Source organism: Apodemus sylvaticus, chromosome 7 (genome assembly GCF_947179515.1).
Source record: "Apodemus sylvaticus chromosome 7, mApoSyl1.1, whole genome shotgun sequence".
NCBI lineage: Eukaryota > Metazoa > Chordata > Mammalia > Rodentia > Muridae > Apodemus > Apodemus sylvaticus.
In genome coordinates, this window is record NC_067478.1 from 80,920,084 (window position 1) to 80,935,675 (window position 15,592).

At 43.1% G+C, this 15,592-nt stretch overlaps 1 pseudogene; it reads right to left on the bottom strand.

Annotated features, from left to right (window-relative positions):
• Window positions 1-11,102, bottom strand: part of LOC127689735 (40S ribosomal protein S17-like) — a 44,567-nt pseudogene extending 33,465 nt beyond the window's left edge.
• Between the last annotated feature and the right edge of the window lie 4,490 nt (window positions 11,103-15,592).

Genomic DNA, 15,592 nt, shown 5'->3' on the forward strand with positions numbered 1-15,592 from the left:
GGAGGATCATTTGGTCAGATGAAATACAATGAAAGCTCCCAAGACAGCAGTGTGTCTGCCACACACAAGGGACAAAAGGCTGTCAGCATGGCTGAAGCCAAGGGAAGGAGGAAGAGCCTTCTAGGAGCGACGAAGCCAGGAGGTGTGGGGCCTGAGGGCGCTCTGATGGCTTTTACTGAGTTTGATGGTGGACGTTGCAGTGTCTAGCCTTGCAGGTTATTTTGGTGTGCTTTATATTCTAAAGTGGCTACTGCTAAGAACCAGTGGTGCAGAACAGAACAGGAAGCAGACACCGCAAGTGATGAGATGGTGAGACGCGGCTGGGGTTGGGCTCTGTTCTGAAAACAGACTGCACGAGATTCATTCAGAGATTGTACACACGGTGTGTCAGAGGAATATAGAATGATCAAAGGTTTGCAGCTGTAGTAGCCAGACGGATGGACACCCTTTGCCAAGGTGAGAAAGACAGTATGAGTTGGAGAAGAGCAAAAATTTAGTTCCAGAATCTAGCGAGATGGCTTGGTAGTTAAAAGAACATATCGGTCCTGCAGAGAACATAGGTCTTGTTCCAAGAACCCGTGTTCCATAGCCCACCACTATAGCTTCAGTTCCAGGGCATCTGCCACCTCTTCTAGTCTTCAAAGGCCCCATGCACTCACCTGGTGCACATAGACTTGGGCACACACATAATTTAAAAAGTTGAATTTTAAATATTAGGTTTGAGGTAAGTAAATAGAGACTGTTAGGAACCATTCACACAGACTAGTTTGGTATCTAGAAAGAAATAAGTCCAAAGACACACATTTCCAAGTATCCAATGTGTGCATGTTCTGTAAAGCCATGGCATTGGGTGAGATGATCGAGGGAGATCAGATAAAGGAAAGAAGATGTCCCAGCATTTAGCCCAGTACCCATCATGCTTTGGAGACCAGGGAAAAGATGAATAATTACCAAAGGAAAAGAGAAGGTGAACTAGGAAGAGGGAAGGGCACAAGAGACTGGTACGCTGCCATTAACTGAAAAGATTTTTAAGGTGGAGACAAATGCTAGTAAAAGGTGAAGAGATGGGGGCTGGTGAGATGGCTCAGTGGTTAAGAGCACTGACTGCTCTTCCGAAGGTCCTGAGTTCAAATCCCAGCAACCACATGGTGGCTCACAACCATCTGTAATGAGATCTGAGGTATCTGAAGACAGCTACAGTGTACTTACATATAATAATAGATAAATCCTTAAAAAGAGGTGAAGAGATATTCAAAATACTAACCATCAGTATAGTAAAATATTAATGTTAATTAATGCTAATTAATATTAATGGAAAATCTATAACATAAGGGGATTCCCCCCTCTCACCATGAAGATTGAAACTAGGGCCTCATGCATGCTAAGCACATGCTCTACCTCAGAGCTACACTCCAAGCTCCTTCTTAACTTCTAATTAAACTCAACGGGCTATACTATCAATCTGTCATATGACATTTTAGTGCATATGATTCCTTAAATCTTTGGAGTAATCGTCAAATCACTCGCTAACCTTTAGACATTGCTTATCTGAGGGGCTTCCCCTTGTGCAAATGATGGCCCTACCCAAGCTAAGCAATGATGATGAAGAGAGCAGAATCCAATGTGCAAACTTCCCCACTAACTTCCCAATGCTTGATGACTCAGGGTGTCAAGTTGACATCAGTAATACTTATCAAGGTGCCAAAGTCTCTCAGCTTCCCTTGAAAAGTAATTACATTAAAAATGTTCTATCGTTCCCAATCTCTTAGCTCTGATAGTACTGAGATTTTGTATATTAAAAATCTTTATTATCAGCTAAATCAGGAAAGTCAGTTCGGAATGTCATGTTTAATGGGTAGATATAAACCTTCAGGGCAAGCAAGGGGCGGGGTACCATGGTAGTCGGGAGTACCCGCTGTGTGCCAGCCCAGCTGAATTTTAGCCTCATTTCTGACACTCAAGTCTTAACTTTCATCACTGTGACCCCATTGTCATATCTGTAAGGATGAGGAGACTATTTGAATGAATCTGTGTTTATCAAACAGGGCGCAAAATGCATATTATTAAAAGTCCTTTCATTCTTGTGAAAAGAGGATATTTGAGGCTTTTAATGAGTCTATGCAGTTAAATGGAAGTGACATTTGACAGCCATCAGCATGCTATGAATCTCTGATCTCAAAATGATCTCTGATCTCAAACTGCCTCTAAAGGTCCCATCATGAGTTCTGTTGCCCATTCAATTTCTCTGCCTCCCAGAGGCGAAGCTCAAGGAAGCTACAGTCTGAAGTGGTCATTGAAATGGACATTGTGGTCAGCCCAAGGAGCACCAGGTTAGAGCTTTGGAGGGCAAATGAACTTGAGAGAGTTGCTCACTTGACTAACAGCACCTACAGGGACATGGGCTACACAGGTCTACTAGAACTAGAATCTAAGACTGCCTCGAGGGAACCACAAAGGGTCTGGTGACATTCTGAGAACATTGAGGACACCAGAGGAGCCTCCAGAGTAGATACACCAAGGATCATTACACACGGTGCCTGGATTCCAGTGTGTCTTTATGGGGGATTGGCAGGCACATACCTCACTGAATGAAAACTGGCCTACCTCTGAGAGGAAATGTGCTTGCCCCCTACCCTATAGTGGTCATGGTCACCTCTAATTTATACATTCTGTGGAGGTAAGAAACAGATGTCAAGGAATGGCTACGGTGGGAGAGGGCTCTCAGAGGATTCAGAAATGTAGTCATTTAGAAACATTTTAATTTTTAAACAAGCAGTGGGGCTGTAGCATTGCTTGTGTCTGGATACTTGCTCCATACCAAATTCAAGCACATTGAGATCTGACGCTTAGACCCTTGTGGCATGGAGGCTGTCGGTGTCCTGGTGAGCCGATGGTGCTGCGAGCGCTCCTGAATGGATCCCTGAGCAACCTCGAGGAGAACTTGTGAGCTTCTCAAATGGTTTTAATCAACAGAAGGACAGGGAGATAACATGGGGACAGAGATAGGGACCAAGAGGATTTTTTAATAAGAGAGATAACAGCACTTCGCCTGTAGGTGAGAGAGCTCCTACAGAGAGCCTGCCCTGCACCTTAGCCCGGCCTTGTGTGAGGATCTATAAGGACCCAATATTTCCAGATTTTCTCTCATTGCTCTCTCTGTCATCTGCTAGACATTCCTTACAATATTATTTTTCTTCTCTTGCTATAGGTATGTCTTGATTCATTTCTGGATATCTCTTCTTCCTCCTCTATTTTTAGTATAAACTCTGTTTGATAAATCACTAAGTACCATGTAGCCTATATATCCTGGATATCTGTGCCTTTCTCTGCCAAAAGACCAACATTTTAGTATCTTAAGCCATGGCCTGGAAAACCAAATGCTTTTGTTGCTATCTCTCTGTCTGTCTGTATGTCTATTTATCTCAATCATCATTTATTATTTGTTATCTACCTATTGGTCTATCATTTCTCTGTCATGTTTTCTATCATCTATCAATATTCCATCTATCAATTATCTATTTATCTATTGCCTATCATCTATCATTTAACAATTTGTCATCTGTAATCAATATGTCTATCATCTATTTTCCATTTGTTCATCTATCACCTAAATAACATATCTACCTACCTACCTTCCTACCTACCTACCTATCCATGTTTGTTTACCTATATCTCTATCTATAAGCCTGTCTGTTTTTCTGAAAGGAGTCCACGCTTCTGTCATGGTGACCTGGATATAGAGCCTGGCCTGACAACTGATAACTTCAGTGAGACAGGATTGCTCTAAAATGGGGACAAACCTACATATATATCTTATTAGTGTTGCTATGGGGAATCAAATTAAGAGAAAAACTGAAATTCTTCGTCTTTAAAAGGTCTTATTGACATCCCATAACAAAAGGTTTCTGCCTCATTCCAAGCGTCATTGTTTTGGCTCTCTAAAATGTGACCTCCCCATATTTCTAAACACTGATACGCAGGGGTATCAGCCAGTACTTTTTTTTCCCAAATGGAAAGCCATCTTTAACAGTGTAATGAATGCCACAGGAAATCATAACAACCTGAAATTTGTATTTTCTTGTGACCTTCCCAGATGTATGCCCTGCTACAGGAGGTGCTATAACTCCATTTGCAGAAATGTGCCTTTGAAACTCTAGACCTTAAATGAAGGAGAAGTCAATCACTCCTGTTATTTTTAGTTTCCTTCTCTGTGAACCACAGTGTTGGGTTCAGGGAGCATAAAGATCACCTTTAAACATATGCAACCAATAACATGAGTTCCAAATTATTGCAAGGAAGGAACTTTGAAGGTTTAAATGATGTGGAAACAAGACCTGTTCTCCAGTTCTCAGTGGCAGCCTTTGGTAGACCAACCAGGATGCCAGTGCAGAGTTAGTAGGTTGGGGACCTGTGGTGGTTTGATAAGAATGGCTTCTATAGGCTCATATATTTTAATGCTCAGTCATCAGGGAGTGGAACTGTTTGAGAAAGATAGGGGATGTGGTCTTGTTGGAATAGGTGTGACTCCCTCCTGCCCCACCCACCTGCCTATGGAGCAGGATATACCTTTCAGCTATTGCTCTAGTCCTGCCTGCTTGCCTGTGGCAATCTCCCTGCCATAATGGTAATGAACTAAAGCCTGCAACCGTAAGAGAGTTTCCAATTGAATGCTTTCTCTTATAGGAGTTGTCATGCTCATCCTGTCTCTTCACAGCAGTGAATGGTGACTAACACAGCATTCATGTCTAACTCATTTTCTGTCCACAATAGACTTCTTGAATTCCCCACAGCTTGCCTTCCAGGTAAGGCTCAGGATTATTCTTAAGCCCATGCTATGGCTAACCATGATGGGTCTTCTGTGATTTCATGTGAATACAACCTACTTTTTATCACTATGGTAAGAACATTTCCTCTTGGGGCTGAAGGGATGGCCCAGCAATCAAGAGTACATACTCACACATACACAGACATACACACACACACATACACAGACACACAGAGACACACACATGCAGAGACACTCATATACACACACACATACACAGACACACATACACAGACACAGACACACACACATGCAGAGACACTCATACACACACACATACACAGACATAGAGACACACATGCAGAGACACTCATACACACACACATACATAGACACACATACACACATACACAGACACACAGAGACACACACACATGCAGAGACACTCATACACAGAATCACACACAAACACATGATTAAAAATAATAAAAATAAATAATTAAGAAGATCCATCCTAGAGGATTTATTCACAGCATGCAGGAAACTCTCCATGTCTCTTAGATTTACTTTTATTGTTCTAGATGCTACCAGCTGATGTGCAAACGGTCTCCCTCAAGAGAAGATTCTTCTTGTCAATCACTGCATTGCAGTTCTCGCTTACCACACCTTCTCCAGGTAAGGACAAGCAAGACAGCTCTTCCCCTTATTAGTGTCACAATAACTTGGTCTATTTTTTTTTTTTTTTGCTACCTCTCCCGCACTTTCTTCTTTTTGATAGATTTTACTGTGCATCTATCCCAGGCTGCCCTGACCTTGTGATTCCCCTGCCTCACCCTCCGGAGTGCTGAAATGGCAGGCACGTGCCAACCTCCCCAGCTGAACTCTTGGCTTTAGTCAATGGAACGAAATGCATTTTTGGAATCCTCCTGTCGGTGACAAGAGTTTTTCCCACTTTGTTAACTTTCTTCCCCTCTCAATTACCTCTCACTCCTGAAGTTTCTAAAATGTTTACACCACTTTCTCTTGAGAATAATAATTAAAAATGAAAGTGTACAGAATAACATAGTCTGGTGTACTAGGAGCAGGCTACCCTGAACTGCAGCAATGGCTTTCTCTCGGAGGATTTCAAGTCGTAGGAGAGGGTGGCTTTCTCTTCTCACACTATGCTGGCTGGTTTCCTTAGCAATAGATACCAGGGGCAGGCAAGGCAGGAAACTCGCAGTCTTTTAAAAGGGGGCTGGAGTTCTTGGGTACCAATGAATGTCAGAGATGAGCTAAGACAAACATTCGCACGGAGGAGCAGTGACATTTAATAAAGTGATTAAGCAGTGACATTAAATGAATTCTCAGGCGGTTTTAAAGTGATTAATGTGGGTGGGTGGAGGCCAGGACTCACTCGGGGAATGATATGAGGATGTTTTTCTTGATTAAAAATCACCAGCAATGATGGTGGTAAAATTCTCAGAGGGCAGTTTTGTTTGATTGTCCTGAGTGGTAAACAACGTTGCTTATTAAAAAGTTTTTTCCTCCAGGAGGCTGAGGCAGGAGAATCACAAGTTCAAGGTCAGCCTCAGCTAAGTAACTTTGAGCCCAGTCTGTACTTTAGGGTAAGACCTGGTCTCAAACAACAAAAACTCCCCATTGGAGTAGAAAGTCCCTTTCACCTCTGAAAACATGGCACTATTCATGAGCAGATTCTGAGTGTCACTGGAATTGTTTGGAGGCAGTCTTAGTTATTTTACATCATTTCTCCTGTTTCCTAGTTGGCTTTCACTAGAGTAGCACTGTCTCCCAGCAGCACAGTGGCTAAGCACCTACTCCAGGGTAATGGGGGAATTCAGTGTGGTAGTGTGTGCCAAGAGCTCAGCAATCCAAAACTGTTAAAGCCTGTAAGACAGCACTTGTGATGCTTACTAGCATCTTTACCACTACCCTTAGGGAGAGTAGCTCTGTGGAATCAGCCTCCCTGGCTCTGCCTCTGGGCTCCCACCAGCCATCACATGTAAGGCATGTACTGAACTTACCAAGATCCATGCTTGGTCAGGCACAATCATTTTAGGTATGTGACAGAAACTAGCTCAATGAATCTGACCCTTGCAGAATTTACAGCTGAATGAGTCAGATAAATAAGTCCTGTTTCGGCAACCCTTCTAGATTCTAGAGAAGTATCTTGGTGAGGTTGTACTGTTGTGAAGAGACACCATGAGACACACTACAGCAACTCTTAAACAGGAAAATATTCCATTGGGGCTGGCTTACAGGTTCAGAGGTTTAGGCCATTGTCATCATGGTGGGATGCTTAGTGGTTTGAAGGCAGGCCTGGTGCTGGAGGAGAAAGAGCTGAGAAGAGTTCTACATCTTGATTGGCAGGCAGTGAGAAAAGAAATGTGAGCCACAAGGTGTGGTTTGAGCTTCTGAGATCTCCAAGACTACCCTCCACCTGCTGTGATGCACCTCCTCCAACAAAGCCATGCCTACTCCAACAAGAGCATGGCTGCTCTATCCACTTGGTTGTCCGTGAGTGTTTCATGCTGTCTCACAACAGTAAAAGGAAATTAGCACAACACACTCGCTCTGTGATAACCTATTCTTGTGATAGTGAACTCACTCTGGTGAGAATGCCTGAATCCATTTTATAGACCTTAGCTATTAAAGGGCCCACTCTCTGGGATGGCCAGAACAGCTGCTGAGTCTCTCCATGAGCTTTGGAGAGGGTGAACCACATTCATACCATACCAAGAGGTGAGTGCAGCGACGCTGCGGAACAAACTGGGATTGTTTGGCTCAGCTTCCTACTTGAAGAATGAACCCCAGCCTCAGATTTCACCCAGATGTCCTTCTGCTTCTCCTTTAACAATAGGATTAGGAGACCAAAGGGATCTGAGCAAAATTTAGAAGAGAGAACTCAGGTTGGAGCCTTTCTTTGAATAGTTCATTCTAAAGTCATGGCAGGGGGTCCTAAATAATTACTAAGTAATGCAAATCACTAAATAATCAAATAATTTAGTAAAATGTAAACGGCATACAGTGATTTACACGCGTCGTTTATATAGTTGTGTATAAGTGATTTAAGAATATACTAGACTACATTTTCTATTTTTCTATACATTTTAGTTCTTTTTCAATTCTCAGATTTTATGAACATGCATGTTTTTTCTAGGAATCACTGCTTTTGGAAGTCTTGGGATCTACGCTTTAAGAGCATTATAGCTACTTTCTAGCAGCACCATTGGTTTTCTTCAGGAGATCTTTTAAGACACATGGAGAAGGAAAACTCCGCTGTCTCTTCTACAAATCTCGAGAGCCCTGGGAACTATAGTGGGGATGATTCTGCTTCCCTCAGCTACATGTCTACACACTCCTGTGTCGAAACATGAAGACCAATTTGACAGTATCTGGAGGTGACTGTGTCCTGAGAATGGGATTAGTGCCCTCAGGAAAGAATGGCGTTGTGCCTGGGACTGCCAGGAAGCTTGCTGGTCTCCCTGTCCTGTGAGGACACACAGAGAAAGCTCTGACTATAAGGAGCTAGACAATTAATGTGGCAGCATCTTGATCTCAGATGTCTCAGGCTCCAGAACTGTGAGAAATAAACTTATTATTATTGTGTATAAGCTACCCAGACTCTGGTGCCTTGTTATAGCAGCCCTAACAGGTTAAAGAAAAAAAAAAAAACCTACTTCGATAAGAAGTGGCAGGCATTCTCAAGACTATTTCATACATTTGTGGTACAAACAGGAAAGAAAGAGATCCAGAAGTCCCGTAAGCATTCAAGCCAAGGCAGAGAGAATATGGACGAATAGAGAAGAGTCCAGTGTGCCAACATCCAGCACCAACAGAAGGCTCACTTGGCACCGGCATCCTTTCCATTTTCATTTTTCCTGTCCCTCATATGAAATCCCTTCCTCCTGTGAACAGAGAGAGCTATTTAACAATCAAGACCATTTCCAGGCCAAGACAACCAATTAAAAGTAACACTTCCCTAAAACTGCAAACAGTCCCCTCTCTAACACAAACGTTAATCAGGGTGACAGCCTTCCACGGCCCTTCCTAATAGAGCTTGGCCTCCATTCACCAACATTAATCACTCCAAGATGGCCCGAGAACCTATGTAATATCACCGCCTAATCTTTTTATTAAAGGTCATTGGTTCTTGACTGTGAAGATGTGTTCTGTTTCCCATCCCCAGCTATCTGTCCCACAGTCTGAGTCTAGAGACATTTATTCTCTCATCAAGGACAGTTGAAGACCTCTATTGAGCCCCTTGTCTTTGAAACCCCACTAAAGTCCAAAGGCACTTTGAAATGCAACACATTTCAGCCAAGTTGCTAGAATGTAGCAGAAGACTCCAGAAAGATACATTTGGCTCTGGGACCGGATTTTTCCACTTTCTTTGGTAGGGGTTGGAATATGGAAACACAGCCCTTTGCAAACTAGCATTTTTGGGGGGAAGGTATTCCATTTGCGATTATCCTTGGGAAAGCACTATCCTGGGCCATAACTAGAGAGAGGGACCAGGAATTGCTTTCTCACTGGCCAAGCTTTGGAGACTGGTAGTTACAAAAGGACTTTGCAACTAAGGATCTTAAACAACAGAGTAGATGAAAGTTTGCGGGTCAAAAATGTCTGTCCCAGGAGCACGGTGCAATACAGTTTGGAGTTGCCAGGCGTGTCCAGGGACGCTGGAGGGAGAGGAATGGTCCAGAGAGCGGTGGCTCCTGAGGACCGCCCAGTGGTTGGTCTAATGGGTGGGGAGGAGCTTTCCACGTGGCGTCCCTGAACTGCCCAAGGGATGGGGCTATGGTGGGAAGCCGCAGGACCAGTGTGCTCCTCAGAGCTTGCCTGTCATGTGTACAAGGGACGCGTGTGCGCGTGTGTGTGCACACCTGGGCAGGTTAGCGTGGTGTGTGATTCATAGCAGATCCTTCGGAGCTTCTCTCTGTGAACATATCCCAGACAGTCTGCAAAGCAATGAGGCTTATTTAACATTCACTGTGGGACAAATAAGAGAAAATTAAAAGAGCAATTTTAGGAGGGAATAATTGTTTTCCATACGCTATAATTACAACTGCCTGTAAATGCCGCTATCATAAACGAATCTGCCGTTTAGAGTTCTCTTAAATTCTTTCCGTAATGAACACGCTCTGAAGGCGGGAGACCTCGGCGTCGCTCCAGCTGGGGAAGCTGGGCCTGCACTGACCCCTGGCGTCTGCCTTGAGCAGAGTCCTCCCACCGCAGGCACAAAGCCTGGTTGGTACCCGGCGGCAGGCTGCGAGGAGAACTCCCTTGTCCTTTTCTGTCCTTGGCATTACAAACATCCCAGAGACCCTTGGGACAGAAGTAAATCTTCGAATCTCTGTCTTCCAAGGTCTCCTGAGGCAATTTCCTAATATTTGCGTCGGCATTATTTCTCTTCTCTGGCTCTCTCCCTCAGCAAACAGCACCTTTCAATTGCCACTCAAACCCCTGAAGGTCATTTCTGATCTTCCCTTGCCTACCATAGGGGTGAGCGAGCCAGTACCCCTCCACCGCTGAGGCTTGGTGATGGTGTGCCTCCTATGACTCTCTGCGTCCATCCGGGATAGACCCTAGCCACCCACCATCACCCTCCCTGGATAGCACACATCAGCCTCTGAGCGACTTTCTTGACTGAGACTTAGTGTCTCCAGGGATCTTCCATTTTTTTAACTCACAAAATTTATTCCTCAAGTAACCTTTGATGAACCAGAAAGACTACTGTTAATTACTTTTAATAAGTCATGCTGTGAACTTAGTGCTATCACTTGGGCAATCTCCTCCTTGTTAGGGTTGGGGCAAGAACAGTGCTTTTCTATCTTTTCTCTTTAAGGATTCCCATTATCAATTCCCTCAGTGCCCCACCCTTTCCCTTTGTTTCGAGAGAAATCTCTGGGACCAAATAAACTCGATGATTAAAATAAAATTATTTCCTGCTTTTCATGAAAGACAGAGCTGACTGATAATTGGGGCGTCTGGTCAGGAGAAGATAACCAACATTATCATAAAGAATGAACATAATCCCAGCCGAAGGCAGAACCACAGTCTGATAGTTTATCTAGACAGTGCAGTCTTATCAAGACAAAATCTAGCGTTTCTGTTAGCTGTTCAAAAATATTGAGAGAAGCACACAGCTTCTTAATGTTGTGGCTATTCTGGATCGCCTGTGATAGTCTGAAGGAAGAGACTCTTGGGCTTACAGCTGCTCCGAGACTCTAAGTGTCAGCCGCACTCGCACGAATGCCGCGGTGTTCTTGGCATTCTCTAAGTGAGCATAGCCCTTCTTCCTTAATTGCACCTGGTCCATAAATAAATATTCCATCTCCAATGCCAGCTCTAATTAATTAAAATTGGGAGGAGTTCACCATGCCACTTGCAAATTGAGCATATATGTGTAAAGATCTCAGAACAAATTAATTTCACATAGATTTAATGATTGATTACTTAATGCATGCTAATTAAATGTTTGGGGGAGGGTATAGAGAGTCTAATTAGTATTAATTTTTACATTGCCAAATTCTAATTCCGATTTCTCTTTTTTGGGCCACTAGTTATCTGAACACTGCCATTTTCTTTTGATGTTCTGTTCTGTTCTTTGTCTTTCTCTTCCTCCTTTACTGAAGAGCTTATCATTCCTCTCAGGTAAAGGTCTATCTATGTTCTTGAAGCAAGCAGTCACGTTCCACATGATCATTCTCTTTCTCCACATTGCAAGTCTGGCTTATTAAAGAATGAGGATACGACTTCTTCCCAGTTAATCAATTAACATCAATTGCTCTCTTTTCTCTGTCTCCTCCCTTTCTTCTTCCCTGTCCTTTTCTTCCTGCTTTTCTTCAAAACTCAGTATTCAGTTCTTAATTGGTCTCATAAGCAGAGGGGGTGGGGCAGGGGGAGGGGAACAGTATGAAGTAAATTTAAGAATGACTGGGAAAAATTGAACCATGTAGACTTTGTGTTAGATATTAATGTTAACATTAATATTAAATTTGGGTATTAGAGTGGACATTTCTGGTTTTTTTTAACAACTCAGTTGTGTCACCGGATGTTTTTCTGGATGCTGTCTGTGAGAGGGCATGTGGTGGTTTGATGAAAACAGACAAGTGAGAGAGTGCATGATGTTTAGAGAGAATCTAAATAGGTCTCTGCAAACAGTGAGAGGATGCTTTTGCATTGCTATGGCATGCAACACTTCGCTGGTCTTTGCTCGTCTTCAGTGATCTTTGTAGGTCTTCACTTCATAGAGAGAAACAGACCAACGAACTTCTCGTGGTCCTCTGGCTGATTCTAGCCGCTCCCACCCGCTCATGCCCATCCAGCGGAGTTTTGCTGTTTCTGTTGGATGGTGCAACCTCCTCTGATTCATGTTTGGTGTTTGCTATTGAACTGGGTGGATTCTCATGACATTGAAGAGTGGGATTGCCCCCAAGAAACTACTTCTAAACAGGTCCACAAAACCCTTTTCCTGTTAACCATCATTTTCTCTCACCTCTGGCTGGTGTGTTAGAAGGACGGCTGAAGAGCTTAAGAACCCTATATAAAGAAGGTTTTGAGACAATCTAAGCCTACAGGGTAGGAAGTTTACATGTACATAGGATGAATATGCCTAGAGATCTAATGTACATCATGGAAACTCAAGTTAAAAATATTGTGTTGTATACCGGGAATTTAATGAACAAAATTTCAGTATTTTTTTCCACAAAAAGGTATGTGAGATCACAGCTATGTTAATTTGCTTGGCTGTAGTAGTTACTTCACTACGTGTGGAAACACCGGTGTCATATATCTTAGATCAGTACAATCTTAAATGACCCAAACTATTAATTTGTCTGTCTATAATAACATGGTTATAATTCTATAAGAGACAGTTCATGTTTATGAAGTGAGTGTTTTCTACAACTTGCTTTTAAGTACTTTTGAATAAAAGAAGAAAATCAGGAAAGGAAGAAAGGTATGCTTCAGGAGTGTGTTGCACACACACACACACACACACACACACACACACATCCTGCTACATTACATAGAGAGATAATGTGATAAAAAGCCAGCAAGTGATGAATCTGTGTGAAGCATCTCTTGGTGGTCATTATGCTGGCTTCCAGTATTTCTGCAGCTTTCAAACTTTCAAAATATGCCTTGGGATAAAGCCTTTTGAACCGCTTGGATACTGTATTATTATTTCAGTCCTTTTCTTTCCTTCAACTCTGATCCATCCCTGCTGTCCAAATGCCAGGAGGCGGCTTTCTCCTCGTATTCCATCAGGACGGGCTAGGTTATGCTTCAGGGACAATCTGAAAATCCCAGGAACTTAAACCATCAAAGGCTTCTCTCCACTAGTGCTATGTGTCCATTTCAGATCAGTAGGAGATAAAAGCCATCTTTGTGAGCATCTCAAGTACCCTCATTCTCACCTCTTAAGGTGCCATGCCTATGAAGTGGATTCCCCGCCTTTATTTTCAAAGGAAGAGGTTTCTTTCCTCTTATTTAAAGATAACTGCTTCGCATGAACTCTGGACCCCTATCTCCTCTGGGATTTTGTTCCCACAATGTGTGTCTAGTTCCTTCTTCTCTGTCTCTGGCCCTCTTCTCTCCACGTATTTTAGTTTCCATGTCTCAGAAAGATCCTGTGTTTGATTCTGTTAAGCCTTCTAAGTTCCTGTTTTTCGTCTTTCATTTTGCTGATGTCTTGTCTCCATTTCCCGACATGCCCATCTCAGTTTTCACAGGAGCTGACATTTGCTCCCCAATTATACTGATGTGTCTTCTTGAAAAAACGAGTAGCCATTTTAGTTCTCCATTTCGTAGTTCCTGATCTCTGCAGGGAGGCGCTGAGGGCCATGCCCAACACTCCTTGAATTCTCTCCAGTTCTGAGCTTCCTGTGTCTAATTTTTGGGGTTCTCCTACTATCCTCTGAGACTGCCTCATCTCCAAGGTATCATTTCTCTCATACTTGTGAGAATCCTCCAGGGCCTTTCAGCATTCACCTCCGTTGTCCCTCTAACAGCTGTTTCTCTGACATTGCCATTTGAGGGAATTGTCATTGCCTCCAACAGAGACAACTTCCTCTTCTCTGATATTCAACTCTTCCCCCTTTGAGGCCTCCTTTTATGTCTATGTTCTGAGCCTAGTAGAGACCTGTATGGGCCTCTTCCCTTCCTGACCTCAATCTTCATGCCTGATATCTAAGTCTTACAGTTTTCTCAACGATATTCCTGTTGTTCTTGGTGTCCATGCCTTCTTTAGGTTAGTTAGATGTATGGTCTGATCGAAACCATTTCCTGCCCATAGTTCCTTCCAATTAACAGTCAGATTGTTTTCCTTCTTTCATGACACAGCCCTATTATTGACCCACTAACACAAGCATCAGACCCAGGTGCTTCAGCTGAGATCCTACTTTGACTTCATCCAGACGTTTAGCTTCCTAGCCTTCCAGGCAAGGGCCTATTGGGTCCTTCTCTCTGAATCTGCGTGTGATTCCTCATCTCCCTTCTTTCTCCCTTTCGTTATCTTCCTTTCCCCCATCTGCTCCCCCTTTCCCCTTCACTCATCTTCCTCATCCTCAGCCTTCTTTTAAGGTAGTGCCACCCCCCCCCCTTGAAGGCATCTTTCTTGCTCAGGCTCACAGGGACTTTTTCCTTGGATCCTCATGGCGAGGGAGGCACAAACCATTAAGCTGTTAGCTATTCAGTGTACTTGGTTCTTTCTTTTCCCTGTTGCCTCATGTGAAGTTCTGCAGAAACACCACAGTGATGGGCACATGTGAGCTGACCGATTTCCCTGAGATCTGATAGAAGTTTTATTTTTTTTTTTATTCTCCTATCCATGGAGGAATTATATCTGAAAGTTGCTGGAAAATATTTTTTTCCTTCTCCTCTAAACCATATGGAGAGATTTGTTCCCTGGAAGCATAGCTGGTGATTTCAAAGTCCCAAGACATCCCATTTCCTGTAGCAGCCACATCTATATTATTAGACTCCTACATAATCCCATATCATAGAAATATTTGCATTGCTTTTCTGCCGCTACACACTTGGCTTTTCTGTATTTTTCAGCTTTGCCATTTTGGTGATGAATAATAATGTGTTTGCTTGTGTTAACTCATTTAATCCCTTGTGCAGGTCTTTCAAGGTTGGTCACACCATCCGATAGATATTGTTTTGCTGCCCCAAACAATACAGCACAAAGCATTTCAACTTGCTCAAGGTTACAGAGATAAGAATCACATCCAATTGTTTTACAGCTGTTGTTGTTGGTTGTTTTAAGTTGGTTCAAAGCTCCTTTTGGCACAATGTTTATTTTCCCTAAATCTTGGTTTCTTTCCTGTGCAACGAGCAGCATGATACTTCTCAGAATAATTCAATTTTTTTAAAAAATGCACACTGAAGACCCAGCATGCACCAAAATCTAAGACTAGAAGAATTAAGCAGTATCTTAATGCTTACTAAGTATACTAGACGGGTGTAGATGCCCACTACGGGTTCCTTTCTCCTCCCAGGACTTAAACCTTTGACTGACCTTTCTCCAGGGTTGACTCTGCCTTGCTCACTTTAGGAATGAGTTGAAGCTGGAGAACTTGCTAACTGACTTTACTGCCTGTATTCCTCTCTACCCATAACCTCCGCCCCGCCCATATCACTTTTCCCTCAGGGCTTTTGGGACGAGAACACCCCACTAATTCTGACAGTCGATCTTTGAGGGGAGAGAACTCCGTGACACTCCTGGCCCAAAGTGACAGCCCAAGGATATTCAAAACGATCTTGCTCATACTCGATGAAGGTGACTTGTCAAAGGGGGACAGACTGTCTTCAGCATCA